The sequence below is a fragment of the Rhinolophus ferrumequinum genome, chromosome 14, assembly GCF_004115265.2.
Source record: "Rhinolophus ferrumequinum isolate MPI-CBG mRhiFer1 chromosome 14, mRhiFer1_v1.p, whole genome shotgun sequence".
Lineage (NCBI taxonomy): Eukaryota > Metazoa > Chordata > Mammalia > Chiroptera > Rhinolophidae > Rhinolophus > Rhinolophus ferrumequinum.
Genome location: NC_046297.1, coordinates 55,398,249 through 55,413,609, shown reverse-complemented (window position 1 = coordinate 55,413,609; position 15,361 = coordinate 55,398,249).

Below are 15,361 nucleotides of genomic sequence, written 5' to 3'. Positions count from 1 at the left end.
CAAATTCATAATGAATAATCCCTTTGATATATATATATAGAAGGTTAGCAACATCGTTGGAACAAGTTCGTGAACTTAATTGTGGGACGTCCATGTAGGGAATGATGGGAGGCTGGGAGGAAGGCAAGAGTGAATGAGGAAAATCACTGGGGCTACTGCAGTAGTCCAGGCCACAGATAATGGAACCTTGTTCTTAAGTAATGAGTGGTGAAAGTGAAGGGAGAAAAGTACAGATATTCAAGAAGTGCTTAGAAGGTGACAATGACAGGCAATGGAGAGGGAGGGAGGAAGTGGAATCCTGAGTGAGAAAACTGGATGGATGGTGGTGCCGTTGACCGAGACCAGGAATGCTAGGAGGTGGGGGTGCAGGAAAATGATAAGTTTATTTTAGCAAGTGTTACAGTTAGATGATAAGTTATAGGTTGGCTACATTAGAGCTGGTCCTCAAAGGCAAGGTCTGGGCTAGAGATAAAATATTGGTGGACAAATTGCTCATAGTTTTAATACTGATATGGTTTATTCCTCTTCAGTATCTTTCCAGAACAACATCGCTGTAAGCAGGGATACGTCAATTGGTCTTGGACACCAGGCTAAGTGAATTGTTGAACAAGTTATTCTAGGTGGCAGGGGTTTAAGAGGCTGGGAGGCAGGTGCAGGTCTAGTGTGGATGAATTAGGGAGCTATATGATGTGATAGAAATCAAAAGGTAGTTCTGCACCCAAGTAGCTGTCTTCTTCCCCTTGACTTGCCAGAGGGCCTAAAATTGTTGGCGAACATGTGACTCTTTAGCTGCTTCCTATTTTAGTTGACTTAAAATGAGAAAAGTTTAGTGTTTTAAGTAACATCAAAGTTGTCTGCTCCAAACTTCTCACAGCAGAATGAGTCTGCTTTACAAAATCTCTAGGCACAGACTCTCCGCTTGAACATGTTTGTGATGAGGAAGCCGGGATTTGACAAGGCAGTGCAAAGTTTTCATTCTGTTCCAAAAATTCTTCCTTAGATAGGATTTTCCATCCAGGATGACACAGGAAAGTTCTCTTTCCCCTTCCACGTAGCAGACAATCAACGAGTGTTCGCCCATAAATCATCACGATTGTCAGCTAAGCTGCCATAGAGATGGGTGATTTAGAGTCGACTATCACTGAAATCAGTGAAGCATTTGGACATACAAGGTCTGACAATTAGGTTTGCGAATTTGTTCCAATGATGTTGCTAACTTTTTTGATATCGGAGGGATTATTCATGATGAATTTGTACCAACTAGACAAACAGTTAACCAAGTTTACTATTTGGAAGTGCTGAAAAGGCTGCATGACAAAGTTAAACGACCTGAACTTTTCGCCAACAATTCATGGCTCTTGCATCACGACAATGCACCAGCTCACACGGCACTGTCTGTGAGGGAGTTTTTACCCAGTAAACAAATAACTGTATTGGAACACCTCCCCACTCACCTGATCTGGCCCCCAATGACTTCTTTCTTTACCTGAAGATAAAGGAGATTTTGAAAGGAAGACATTTGGATGACATTCATGACATCAAGGGTAATATGACAACAGCTCTGATGGCCATTCCAGAAAAAAAGTTCCCAAATTGCTTTGAAGGGTGGACTAGGCACTGGCATGGGTGCATAGCTTCCCAAGGGGAGTACTTCGAAGGTGACCGTAGTGATATTCAGCAATGAGGTAAGTAGCACTTTTTATAGGATGAGTTCGTGAACTTAATTGTCCGACCTCATACACCATCTCAGAGTTCACAGCAACCCTTTGAGGTATGTTTGGTTGTTCCATAAGGAGATGAGGAAACTGAATCTCAGAACTAAAGGATTACCCAGTGATATGCCTTGAGTAAAGAGCAAAGCCAGGATTTTAATTCTGGTATCGTGACTCCCACTTCAGGGTCTACCCAAGCTGCCTCAGCAATGTGGGGTTGGGTTCTGTGCAGACTTCTAAAGGACCAGCGAGGACCAGAGAGCAATGAGCTGATCGCACTGAGGGGGAGCTCACCCCCCGGCCCTTGTGGGCCTAATGATGTCTGCCACCTTGACTTGCTCGGCCAATGTTATAAAAAAATAATTACAGCTGTTCACACTGTGTTTGATTCTGAACACCTGGAGACCAGACATGAACTCTCTAGTTTTCCACTTTCTCCACAACCTCCCTTCAGCCTCTGCATTCATTTACCTACACAGCGTTGAGAGACACGTGTGCTTATAACTTTGTATCCCTTTAAGAACTGGACAGAAGTCTAATCCTCTAATTTTTTCAGATTTCACTTCCAATTAGTTTTTTTTTTTTTTTAAAAAATCGAGCATGTATCCTATGTGTATTTTTAGGTTCAATACCAATGTGAACATAATAGACTATTTCTAAATATATCAAATATAAGTTTATAGGACCAGAAAATATATAGAAGTCCTATTATTTTGTCATCCCAGTGAATCATCTTCATGGATCATCTCTCTGTATGGTCCCAGTGGGGGGATCCCTCTAAAGGCGTAACAGGGGCAGGAGAGGAGCCCTAGTGTGACAGGCCATGGCCGGTTGAGGTAGACCCCAGGGGACCGTCAGGGAAACATTTCAGATGTGCTGACGACGGGCTTTCCTCTCTGGGTTGCCCAGCTTCAGCTTGGTGCCAAGGCACACACATTACTAAGATCTCTCTGGAGGTTTACAGTAAGTGAAGGGCTCGTTGCTTTGGTCTGCAGTGTTTGTCCTTGGGTTTAATTGCCTCTCGTGTCCTGAGCTATGTGGTAATCGCACTAATAGCTAACATTTGTTGACTGCTCACTATGTGCCACTGTGCTAAGAGATTTACACACATTACCTCACTGTCCTTGTTATAACCCTGTGAAGTTATGCTGTCCTCATCTCACAAATGGGAAAGCTGAGGTGTGGGAAGCTGTGGGGTGTATGGCTAGTTAACGATACAGGACTTGAACCCACGTCTATCACTCCTTCTCATCTGCTGCGCTACCTGTACTGCCAGTAGAATGAGTGCTTAGGTTCCTGATAGGGATCTGGGTGGACTTCCATCACCAGAGGTAACTTAAATGGGATGAATCACCAGCTACACAGACCGAAAGGTTGGGCTCACAGCAGATGTGGATAAAGGAGAGGAAACAGCCAGGCTGATAGAAATACAAGTGTGCCAGGGCCATTAAAAATGAACCTCTCTAACCAAATCTGGGTTCTTTATTTCTAGATAACTTGGCTCTTGTTGTAACGCATTGCTCCAGGTAGCAACTATACACTGAATACTTTTCTAGAGGAGTCCGCTGGAGGTTGTCATTGTCATACAGGGCATCTGAGTTCCATTATAAGCTGTATATGGTTCAATCTTACATTTAAGTGTTTGACAGGAAGAAAAAGAGATGCCCAGGGCCTGAGGCGTTCTTGTCATTGTCTGTTAGAGTGCTTTAACCTAGTGGAGTCAGATCCTGGCTCTGTTACATATTAGCTGTGAGAACTTCAGCAAGTTGTCTACGCTCTTCAAGTCTTAATTCCTCTCTCTTAAGTGGAGATGGTAATAACTCCTTCCAAGTGGTGTTGTTAGGATTAGATACTATACCATAGGTAGAATGTGTTACACAGTGCTGGGCACAAAATTGGTAGCAGTCACTGCTCTCTGTGATCTTGGCTTTCTGTAAAAATAGGCACTGGTGAATTCTTTGTGGCTGTCTTCTACTGCATAGGTTATGTCCGTTATGTCCTATGTGAAAATGAGGAGGAACTTTTCTCTGAATCGCCTCCATATCTTACTTCCACAGAAGAAGGAATCTGTTTCCGCAGCAGATAAGTAAGAACCGAAGATGCTGGAAATTTATGGGCTGGAGAAGGCTGCTCCAAGAAGAAGAAAAGAATTCTGGTGATCAGCAATATCCTCCTGAGGGGGCCCAGATGTAGGCCAGATGTTGCAAATCTGTAGAGACACGTTAGGCTCAGTGACTGTTATGCCTTGACTTTCATCCATGTGGGCATGAAGAATATTGACTGATCTCACTCAGATTAATAAGAGTGACCTCAGGGCTCTGGAAACGTGAGTGTAGGAGGCCGGGACTCAAGGGGTGGTCTTGACAATCTTCCCAGTTGAGCAAAGGAGTTTCTGTAGATGACAGCCTCTCTCTAGTGATCGATGCCTACTTCACATGCTTTGCCCATGCCACCCCCAGAAGAGTGCTCCGCAAAAAGCACTGACAGTCCTTCCCTGGGAAGTGATTTGAGATTTCTGCCTAGGCAGAAATCGTCGCCAGTGAGTTTTATTAAAGTTGATTTTGATGCAATCCTAAGTATAGTGACTCTTCCTATAATCACTTTCTCTTCAATCAGCCAGCAGGGCCTCTTTTTTATGTTGGAATTTCACCAGACTGCACAGCCCTCTATTCCCATACTTTGATAAGCATGTTTCATTCTTCTACATGTGTACGGCTGGTGGAAATTTCTCTTTTTATAATTGGCCTACGTAAACGCGCATGCGTATAATTCTTTTTAAATAAGGGCTAAATGCAAGCGCTGAACCCTGGACACGGAGAACACAGTCGCTTGCTGCTATTTCCTTGCCATCAGTTTTACCTTTTTGCTTCCATAGGACGTTCTCTGCACTGCAGCCAGAGTGATAGTTCTACCTTCTTCCTTCCTACTTAATTTTCGATTGCTGCTGTAATCAGCTATCAGGTACTCAATGGCTTAAAACAACACACATGTATTCTCTCACAGGTGGTCGGAAGGCTGATATGGTTTTAGGCTAAAATCATGGTGCTGGCAAGGCTGCCTTCTTTTCTGGAGGCTTTGGGGAGAATCTTTTCCTTTGCCCTCTCCAACTCCTAGAGGCTGTGCGGATTCCTTGGCTCATAGCCTCTTCTTCCATCTCCAGCGCCAGCAGCGTTGTATTTCTCCTACCATGCTTTCATTGTCCGTTTCCCTCAGACCACAGCTGGGAAAGGGTCTCTGTTTTTAAGGACCCAGGTGATTTAGATCAGGCCCATCCAGATAATCCAGGATTATCTTCCCAGCTCAAGGTCTTTAACCAAAATTACTTTTGCCACAGAAGGTGACGTATTCACAGGTTCCAATGATTAGGATGTGATATCTTTGTGGGTCTAATTCTACCATCCATATTTACCAGCCTGCTCCAAGCCCATCACCTCTCTCCTGGACAACTGCAACCACTTTCTAAATAGTTTTTCTTTATGCACCCTTGTTCTGCCACCTTCATCTTTTGTGATATGTCTTCTCTTTCACTCTGATATAACAGTATTGGCCCCTTTCTGTTCCTTGAACACCCAAGCACATTTATGCCCCGGGGCCTTTGCACTTTCTGTTCTCTTTGCCTGGGTTGCTTTTCACCCCAATATTCTTCAGGACTTTTCCAAATGTCATCTCTTCAGAGGGGATCTTTCTCTGTGAACAACTTATACAAATGAGCATTCTCTCTTTCCATTTTTGTCAATCTATTTTTTTTGTCTTATGTCCTTACTTTTTAAAATTATTACTATTAGTTTCAGGTGTACAAAACAATGTAATAGTTAGACATTTATACCCCTCACAAAGTGATAACCCTCCTCCCCCAATCTGCTACCCCTCTGACATCGTATACAGCTGTTACAGTTCCACTGACTCTATTCCTTATGCTGTACTCCATATCAAGTTATAGTTGACATTGATTATTATTCAGCTTCATTGAATAATTATCAGGTGTTGTGGGGACAGAGCCCCAGATAGCAGTTTCCAGGCTCTCAGCCTCACATAGAAAGGTGCTGACTCAGGTAGTAAATGGCCATCGACTGTGATCAAATGGCCATCAGCTGTGGCTAGTTGGCTGTCAGCTGTAACCAGTGAGCCATTGGCCACTAATATAACTACGCTAGCAGAAAATGGGGGCTAGCAAGAAGGTGGTGGCTGAGCCTGCAAGCGGAGCAGTGAGGGTTGCGGATAGTGTGGCTCCTGCCTCCTGTGTCTCCAAACCAGCTGCCAGGGAGACTATAGTGGTGTGACTCCCCTACCTGTGGCTCCGTGGGTGTTCCTTTTTGGCCTCACCATATCCTGCGTTCTTATGTGGGGAGCGGGAGCAGAGACCCCGCAGGCCGTCCCGCACGACAGGTGTACAGTGCAGTGATCAGGCACCTACACTGTCCCTGAAGTGGTCTCCCTAATAAGACAAGTGTCCATCAGATACCCTACAAAATCTTTACAACACTATTGATTGTATTCCCCAAACTGTCTTTCATATCCCCGGGGCCATCTTGTGGTCACCGATTGTGTTTTCTAATCCCCTCACTTTCTCCCTCATCCCACCCCCCTCCCATCTAGCAAACCCTCAGTTTTTTCTCTGTGTCTCTGAGACTGTTTCTGATTAATTTGTTCATTTATTCTATTCTTTAGATTCCACATATAAGTGAGATCATATGGTATTTGTCTTTCTCTGTCTGACTTATTTCACTTAGCATAATGTTCTCTAGGTCCATCCATATCGTTGCAAATGGTAAGATTTCATTCTTCTTTATGGTTGAGTAATACTCCATTGTATAAATGTACCACAGTTTCTTAATCCAGTCGTCTACCGATGGGCATTTTGGTTGTTTCCATGTCTTGGCTATTGTGAATAGCACTGCAAAAAACATAGGGGTGCATACATTTATTCAAATTAGTATTTTGGATTTCTCTAGATAGATACTAAGAGTGGAATTGCTGGGCCATAGGGTAGTTCCATTTCCAGTTTTTTGAGATACCTCCATACTGATTTCCATAGTGACTGCAACAATCTGTAATCCCACCAACAGTGCACGAGGGTTCCCTTTTCTCCACATCCTCGCCAGCACTTGTTGTTTGTTGATATATTGATGATAGCCATTCTGACTGGGGTGAGGTGGTATCTCATTGTGGTTTTTATTTGCATTTCTTTAATGATTAATGAGGTTGAGCATTTTTTCATATGTCTGTTTGCCATCTGTATGTCCTCTTTAGAAAAATGTCTCTTCATGTCCCCTGCCCATTTTTAAATTGGGTTGTTTAATTTCTGGTTTGAGTTGGATGAGTTTTTTTATAAATTTTGGATGTTAACCGTTTATCGGATATATCATTGACAAATATCTTCTCCCATTCAGTGGGATGCCTTTTTGTTTTATTGATGGTTTCATTTGCTGTGAAAACTTTTTAGTTTGATGTAGTCCCATGTTTATTTTTTCTCTTACTTCCCTTGCCCGAGGAGATATATCAGTAAAAATATTTTAACCATTTATCGGATATATCATTGACAAATATCTTCTCCCATTCAGTGGGATGCCTTTTTGTTTTATTGATGGTTTCCTTGCTGTGAAAACTTTTTAGTTTGATGTAGTCCCATGTTTATTTTTTCTCTTACTTCCCTTGCCCAAGGAGATATATCAGTAAAAATATTACTAAGGGTAATGTCTGCAAATTTTCTTCCTATATTTTTTTCTAGGAGTTTTATGGTTTCAGATCTTACATTTAAGTCTTTAATCCATTTTGAATTTATTCTTGTATGTGGTGTAAGGAGGTAGTTCAGCTTCATTTTTTTGCATGTGTCTATCTGTTCTTACTTATTGATTCATGACAGGATATATTTATTTTGTCCCCTTTTACTGGAGTCTTTGTTTCACTTTGAAAGATAGTTTCACTGATTATAGAATTCTAGGTTGACAGTCTTCTATCCCAATATTTTAAAAATATAATGGCACCGTCTTCTGGATTGCATTGTTTCTGATGAGAAGTCTGCTATTATTCTTAGTTTTCTTTCTCTTTATGTAATTTTGAGCTTTTATGATTCTCTCTGTAATATTGGTTTTCAGACATAAAATTATAATTTACTTTGATGTGGTTTTCTTTATGTTTCTTTTGTTTAGAGGTCATTCAGTTTCTTTGATCTATGTGTTTACAGTTTTTATCATATCAAGCCATTATTTTTTCAAATATTTTTATTGCCTCCTCCTTCTTTGGAGAATTTAATTACACATATGTTAGTTCACTTGATATTATCCCACAGTTCACCAGTTCTCTGTTTATTCTTTTCCCTCATAGTATCATTTCTCCCTATGTTTTGTGTTGTATAGTTCTGTGCTGTATCTTATATCACTACTTCTACTGTGTTTAATCTGCTGTTAATTCTACCCAGGGATTTTTCATCTTAGATATTGTGTTTTCTATTTTTATAAGTTTGACTTATGTCTTTTCATATTTTCCACATCATCTTGATCATACTTAGATTTTTCTCTACTTTCATAAACATATGAAGTATATTTATGATAGCTGGTTAGCATCCTTCTTTACTAATTCTTTCATTCGTGTCATTTCTGGGTTTGTTTTTATTGATTGACATTTCTTCTTATACAGGTCATATTTTTCTGTTTCTTTATATGCCTAGTAATTTTTAATTCAATGCAGATATTGAGAATTTCATATTGGTTGTTGGATTGGTGGGTTGCTGGATTATTATTATTAATATTATTATTATTATTATCCCTTTAAATAATTTGGGGCTTTTTTACTTGGGCACAGTTATTTGATGACAGTTTTCTTAAGGGAAATCTAGAGTGACTTTTAGTTTTACCAAAGGATTAATTTGGTTTTACTCCTGAGGCCATATTCTTCTGAGGATTCTATTCAATGCTCTGTGTTAGGATTCTTTCTACTCTAGCTGGTGAGGGTAGCCACTTTTCTTCACCTTGCATTTTCCCTGAAGATGGTTTAGCCTGCTCCTTTCCAGTGGTTCTTTCTTTGGCCTTTGCAGTTCTCTTCCATGTATGTACCAATCAATATGTAGCAAAAGACTCCTTCCACAAATATCCAGAGGTTTTTCAGTGAAGTTGTCTCCTCTCCAGTACTCTCGTCCCAGAATTTTCTCTATCTTGGTCTCTCTGAACCCAGCACGCCATCTCCACATGTCATAGAGACTGCTAAGCTCTGATTGGATCTCCACTTTACGTGCTGTAATCTGGAAATGCTCCCCAGGTATTAAGCTGGGTCACCTGTAGAGCTCACTTTGTTTGTTTCCCTTTCTCAGGCATTACTATCCTACAATGCCAGTTGTCCAATTTCTGAAAACTGTTGTTTCATATATTTTATCCATTTTTAAAAGTTGTTTAAGGGGAGAGGTTAAATCCAGTTTTTGTTACTCCTTTTTGCCTGAAAGCAGAACTGTGTTCACTGAACTTTGAGGCCCATTTTGTACTGATACTGCTTTTTCACAAACTCCTGTCTCGGTGTTCTGCCTCTGATCCACGTTTCCCCATTTTTCTCTGGGTATTTGAATTTTCTGCCTAGATTCCAATTTGGTCCACTTTTCTGACCCGTTATCTCTGATCAGTTCAGCTGAAGGTTTCATGCACTTGTTCTGCATCCTGAATCTTTCCTCTGACTTCTTCAGCAAGTCCTGTATCCTTTGCTGTGGGTGGAATTAGGGCAATTATACATTTAAAAATTCTGTAATATGATATGTGAAAATAAAAATTTGTTTTGATTTTTTTTCTTTGACTGCTAGTGAGGCTGTTTTTTCCCCAAACATACACTGTTTATATTTCTCCTTTCATGAATAGACACTAATTATTTTCAATTTTTTATTCCTTTTACTCTGTCCCAGAGGTTCCACATTGAAATCTTTAGTTCGTGCTCTACTTTGGATAGATTTATGGGACAATTGGTCATGCCAAATCCCAACGCGCGCGCGCGCGCGCGCGCGCGCGCGCTCTCTCTCTCTCTCTCTCTCTCTCTCTCTCTCTCTCTCTCTCTCTCTCTCTCTCTCTCTCTCGCAAAAGGGCAAAAGGGGATGTACTTCCAGATGAAGGAAATTTCTGCCTTGAAGTCTGCTTAGAGAGATTTTTGTTTTAGTTTGAAATATTCCATGCTAGAAAAAAAAAAGCATTAATTATTGATTTTTCTTCCCACGATCTTACCACTCAAGAGCAAATGCCAGGAACAATGCCTAATCCCTGAACTTGATTTCTTTTAATTAATTTTGGTTCTGAGAGTATATTGGCAGCTCAGTCTAAATGAAAGGAGATGAAAATATATCATGTAACGTATCCAACATATTAAAAAGTGATTAATGGAGGATCTGTTATTGAAGTCTTTTGGGAAGAACTGATGGATGAACTGAGAACAACTGGGAACTTTACTAACTGTAGTTTCAGAATTCACGCACTGGCCTACATCGTATCTGAGGGATGTTAGTGGATTTATCGGTGTGGAACAAGTCATTGCAGTAGCATTGCGCAAAGCTGTCCTTCATGGTGATATATATGAACACTATCAACCTCATGACTGTTTTTAATTTAGTATCATATTAGGGTCAGTTTCTACCTTTTTGCTATGCAGTGATTTGAACTCCTGATAGATTTTGATCATATCTATAGCACACAATTTAACAATCTCTTCTGTAATTCCAAAAATAATATTTTCCCCTTTTAGTGCCTTTATACACTGAAATTATTTTCTGAGATAACAACTGTCACGCAATCTTCCCAGCGTGTGTGCTGGTTTCATACAATGTTAAGATCGGGCAGTTTACAAGTCTCCTCATCTACATAACTGTGTGTAGTTCCCTAGTGAGGCCTTATCTGCACTGATATTTTGCCTGTTGTTTTTTTGGTGGGGGATAGCGAGAGCAAGGTGTCAGTTCATAACACACCTTTCTTGTCCTTCCTGTTGGAGTGTTAGATCCAGTGGTAAGATAGTTGGAGAAAAATGGTTTGTGTCAGCTCTATTACTGATAAATAAAATTGGAGCATGTGAGATTCATACCTTGGCTAAGATTGTTTATCAAGACTTTAGCCCTGAATAGACAGATGTTATATCCACTGCCCGTTCAGTCTTTGACATAGCAGGAAAAATGCAGGTCTTCCTTAGATGAGAACCCCTTCCATTTTGGTCAGGAAGGTAATTAGGAATAGAGAAGATAGACTAGGATGGAGAGACCAGCAGTTATTTCCTCTCCATATTCTCAGTTTCCTTATCTGTGAAACAAGAATAATACTACCTGCTCATCTTACCTGATTGAGGTGAAAGTTTGATGATATAATACACATGAGAGTGCTTTATAAAAAAATGAAGTTATTCTTAAATGTGTTTCCAGTAGCCAATTATTGCTAAATGCCAAAAATGTGCTTGGGGAATATAATCGTAATATAAATAATAATAGCTATCCTTTATGTATGCATTTCCGTATCAGGCCACTGTGCTAGGGGCTTTACATGTATTCTTTCCACATTCTCTTAACATATATGAGGTCAGCGAACTCATCCTAGAAACAGTGCTACATACCTCATTGCTGAATATCATACAGTCACCTTCAAAGCACTCCCCTTGGGAAGCTATGCACCGATGCCAGCACCTAGTCCACTCTTCAAAGCAATTTTGGAACTCTTTATCTGGAATGGCCATCAGAGCTGTCATCGTATTATCTTTGATGTCCTGAATGCCATCAAAATGTCTTCCTTTCAATATTTCCTTTACCTTCAGGTAAAGAAGTCATTGGGGGCCAGATAAGGTGAGTAGGGAGGGTGTTCCAATACAGTTATTTGTTGACTGGCTAAAAACTCCCTCACAGACAGTGCCGTGTAAGCTGGTGCATTGTCTTGATGCAAGAGTCATGAATTGTTGGTGAAAAGGTCAGGTATTTTCGAGTAACTTTTTCAAGCAGCCTTTTCATCACTTCCAAATAGTAAACTTGGTTAACTGTTTGTCCAGTTGGTACAGATTCATAATGAATAATCCCTCTCATATCAAAAAAGGTTAGCAACACTGTGGCAACAAGTTCGTGAACTTGTCAGACCTCAAATTCTCTTTAATTGCTTTTTCTATTTTTTGTATCAATTCTTCATAAAAATTGTAACTGCAAGTTATTCTTTTCCTCAGTTTACAACTTGAGAGTTCACGATTTTTCTCCCAAATAAATGTAAGTTTTTTGACTTTAACTCTTTGCAAAACTTTGCAAGAATTTCTTGCTTTTGCTTCTTAGAAAAGGAAATATGTCAACCATAGATCTTCTACACAAGAGCAAAGGGGGACAGAATCTTACTTTAAGTCTTCTCGTCTCTAAGACTTCCCCTGAAAACGAAAGTGCCAGTAAAGTGTGTAAGAAGTGGGTTCAGGGAGCCAGCAGGCTGGAGGAGAGACGTCATGGTCGGTGCGTCAGCATATACTCAGTAAAAGCAAAGAAATTGTTCTCCTCCGTCTGCCTCCTTTGCTGTTTCTTTTGCTCTCTCTCCCTGTCCTGCACTGGAATCGCGTGGGGGATGGTCCTCATTCTGACACTGAAGGCAGGGCACAGTGCTGAGCCTGGCATCACACTCAGCTTCCGTCATGCTCTCTGCCCATCTCTGCTTGCTTCCGCACCCCTCCTCTACCCGGCTCTCTTCTCAGACTCGGGCCCCAGGTTACACTGCACAGAACGATGGGGCGACCCCTTCCTTCTCCACTGTGTTTGGGAGACTTAAATAAGAGTAGATGCACTCCGTTCTGGCTTTGCCTCATTTAGAGTTCTCTGTGGATTAATTCCCAAGAGATCGAATCTCGTTACTTTACTATGGAAAAGTAAAATTAGTGTAAAGTAACAAGGAGCCAGATTAATGTGACCCCAGGAAATAATCCATAAAAAACACAGGAGGCCTTTAGCAGGCTGTAAATTGGATTTCAGACAGGGTGAGAGGAGGGGGAAGAATCACGTTAAAAACACTCCGTTTGTAATGAATAGAGCTAATATTTTAGCACTTTGAAATAGAAGAAAACACCAGAGTAAATAACTCTGAGAGCCCAATGGCAATATTTTCTAACGCGTAAATAATTGAAATTGTGATTATACTCTTAACTAAATTTTTCTTGCTTTGTGGCTGCTGGGAAGGGTATTGTTCATTAAGCATCAGAGAACTCTAAATCTAAAGAACAAAGGAGAAGGGGAAGGCAGAAGAAAGAGATGGGAAAGAAAAATCAGTTGTCCAGCTTAGTCTGTAGTCAGGATTCAGTGGTCTTGGTACTTTGGCAACAAAACAGTCTGCTGCAAAGCCTGAAAAGCAAATAAACAGCTGATTATGAGGTCCATGCCGTGTTTTTCTGAGATAAAGAAACTGCCTCCATGATTTGGAGGCAGGCTGATGGATACCAATTTTTCTCTTCCTTCCTTCCTTCCTTCCTTCCTTCCTTCCTTCCTTCCTTCCTTCCTTCCTTCCTTTTTTCCTCCTTTCCTTCCTTCCTTCCTTCCTTCCTTCCTTCCTTCCTTCCTTCCTTCCTTCCTTCCTTCCTTCCTTCCTTCCTTTCTTCCTTTGTTTCTCAGTGGCAGGAAAGAAGAAGTGACAGGCACTCAGTAGTTGTACCTAGCAATCCTGTGTCATCAAGTTGGTAAGAAAGGAGTCCATGGATAGTTCAGAGAAATAGAAAAAACAGTCTTAAAACTTATGCAGAACCGCGAAAGACCTTGAATAGCCAAAGCCGTCTTTAGCAAGAACAAAGGTGGAGGCATCACATTTCCTGATTTCAAATTATAGTATAAATCTATAGTAATCAAAACAGTATGATGCTGGCATAAAAACAGACACATAGATCAGCTGAACAGAACAGAGAGCCCGGAAATAAACCCACACACATACTATCCACGAATCTTGAACAAGGGCAGCAAGACTACACAATAAGGAAAGGACAGTCTCTTCAATAAACAATGCTGGGAAAAGTGGATATCCACATGGAAAAGAATGAAATTAGACTCTTATCTCATACCATAAACAAAAATTAACTGAAAATAGATTACAGACTTGAATGTAAGACCTGAAAGTGTAAAACTCTGGAGAAAAAAATGTTCCTCGACATTGGTCTTGGCAATGATTTTCAGATATGACACCAAAACAGGGGCAAGAAAAGCAAAAATAAACAAGTGGGATTACATTAAACTAAAAAGCTCCTGTTTAACAAAGGAAACAATCAACAAAATGAAAAGGCAACCTTTAGAATGGGAGAAAATATTGGCTAACCATATCAAATAAGGAGTTGATATTCAAAAAAATATAAGGAACTCCTGCAATTCAATAGCAAATAACCCAATTAAAAAACAAGCAAAGGGCCTGTGTAAACATTTCTCTAAAGAAGACATACAAATAATTAACAGGTATACGAGTATGAAAACTTTCTTACCATCACTAGTCAGCAGGAGGATATACAAAGTGTGATCACAAAATATGGTGAATATTTAAATAAAAAAATGTATTACAGTAAAAGACACATTGCCATTAATCCTCCTCAAAATACTCCCCCTCCCTTCAAACACACTTATCCCATCGTTCTTGCCACTTTCTGAAGCAGTTCTGCAAGTCCTCTTTCATGAGTGTCTTTAGTTGCGCTGTCGTGGTTGCCTCGATGTCCTGAATCAATTCAAAATGTTTACCTTTCATGGTCATTTTGACTTTGGGGAAGAGCCAGAAGTCATACAGTGCCAGATCCCATGAATAAAGTGGATGAGGACACACCATGATGTTTTTATTTGACAGAAATTGCTGTACCAGAAGCGATGTGTGACATGGAGCATTGTCATGATGGAGGATGAAATAAAGACACTCACGAAAGAGGACTTCCAGAACTGCTTCAGAAAGTGGCAAGAACGATGGGAAAAGTGTGTTCAGAGTGAGGGGGGCGTATTTTGAGGGGGATAAATGGCAATGTGCCTTTTACTATAATATTTTTTATTCAAACATTCACTGTATTGTGATCACACCTCCTAAGTCAAAGCCACAGTGAACTATCATGTCAGACCTGTTAGGATGGCTATTATAAAAAAAGTAAAAGATAACAAAATGTTGGTGAGGATGTGGAGAAAGAGAGCTGTTGGTAGGAATCCTTCCACAAAGGTCAAGGTTTGTTTTTTAGGCTACCTGGAGCCTGGGTGAACTGGACAGGATTTGTCGGTACCACCTGTTATCCAATGAGAGTCTGGGGCCGGGGGTGGGAGGCAGGTTTCCTGTGTCTCAAAGGGCTGAAAACTCAGGCTCATCTACTCAGTCCTACCTGCCTGGACAATGTTTCCATATTAAGCATTTATACTTTCCCTAGATTATTAATTTAATGCAATTTTAATATAATCCCAATTTTGAATGAATTTAAGCAAATGTCTCTGAAGTTTCCTGGAACAATAAATAGGAAAGAATAGCTAAGGCATTTTTGATTATATTCCCCACACTGTATGTCACATCCCCATGACTATTTTGTGACTACTAATTTGTGCTTTCTAATCTCTTCACCTTCTCTCCCATCCCCTATTCCCTCCCGTCTAGCAACCATCAGTTTTTTTCCTCTATCTATAAGTCTATTTCTGTTTTGTTTGCTCGTTTATTCTGTTCTTTAGATGCCACACAAAAGCGAGAACATAT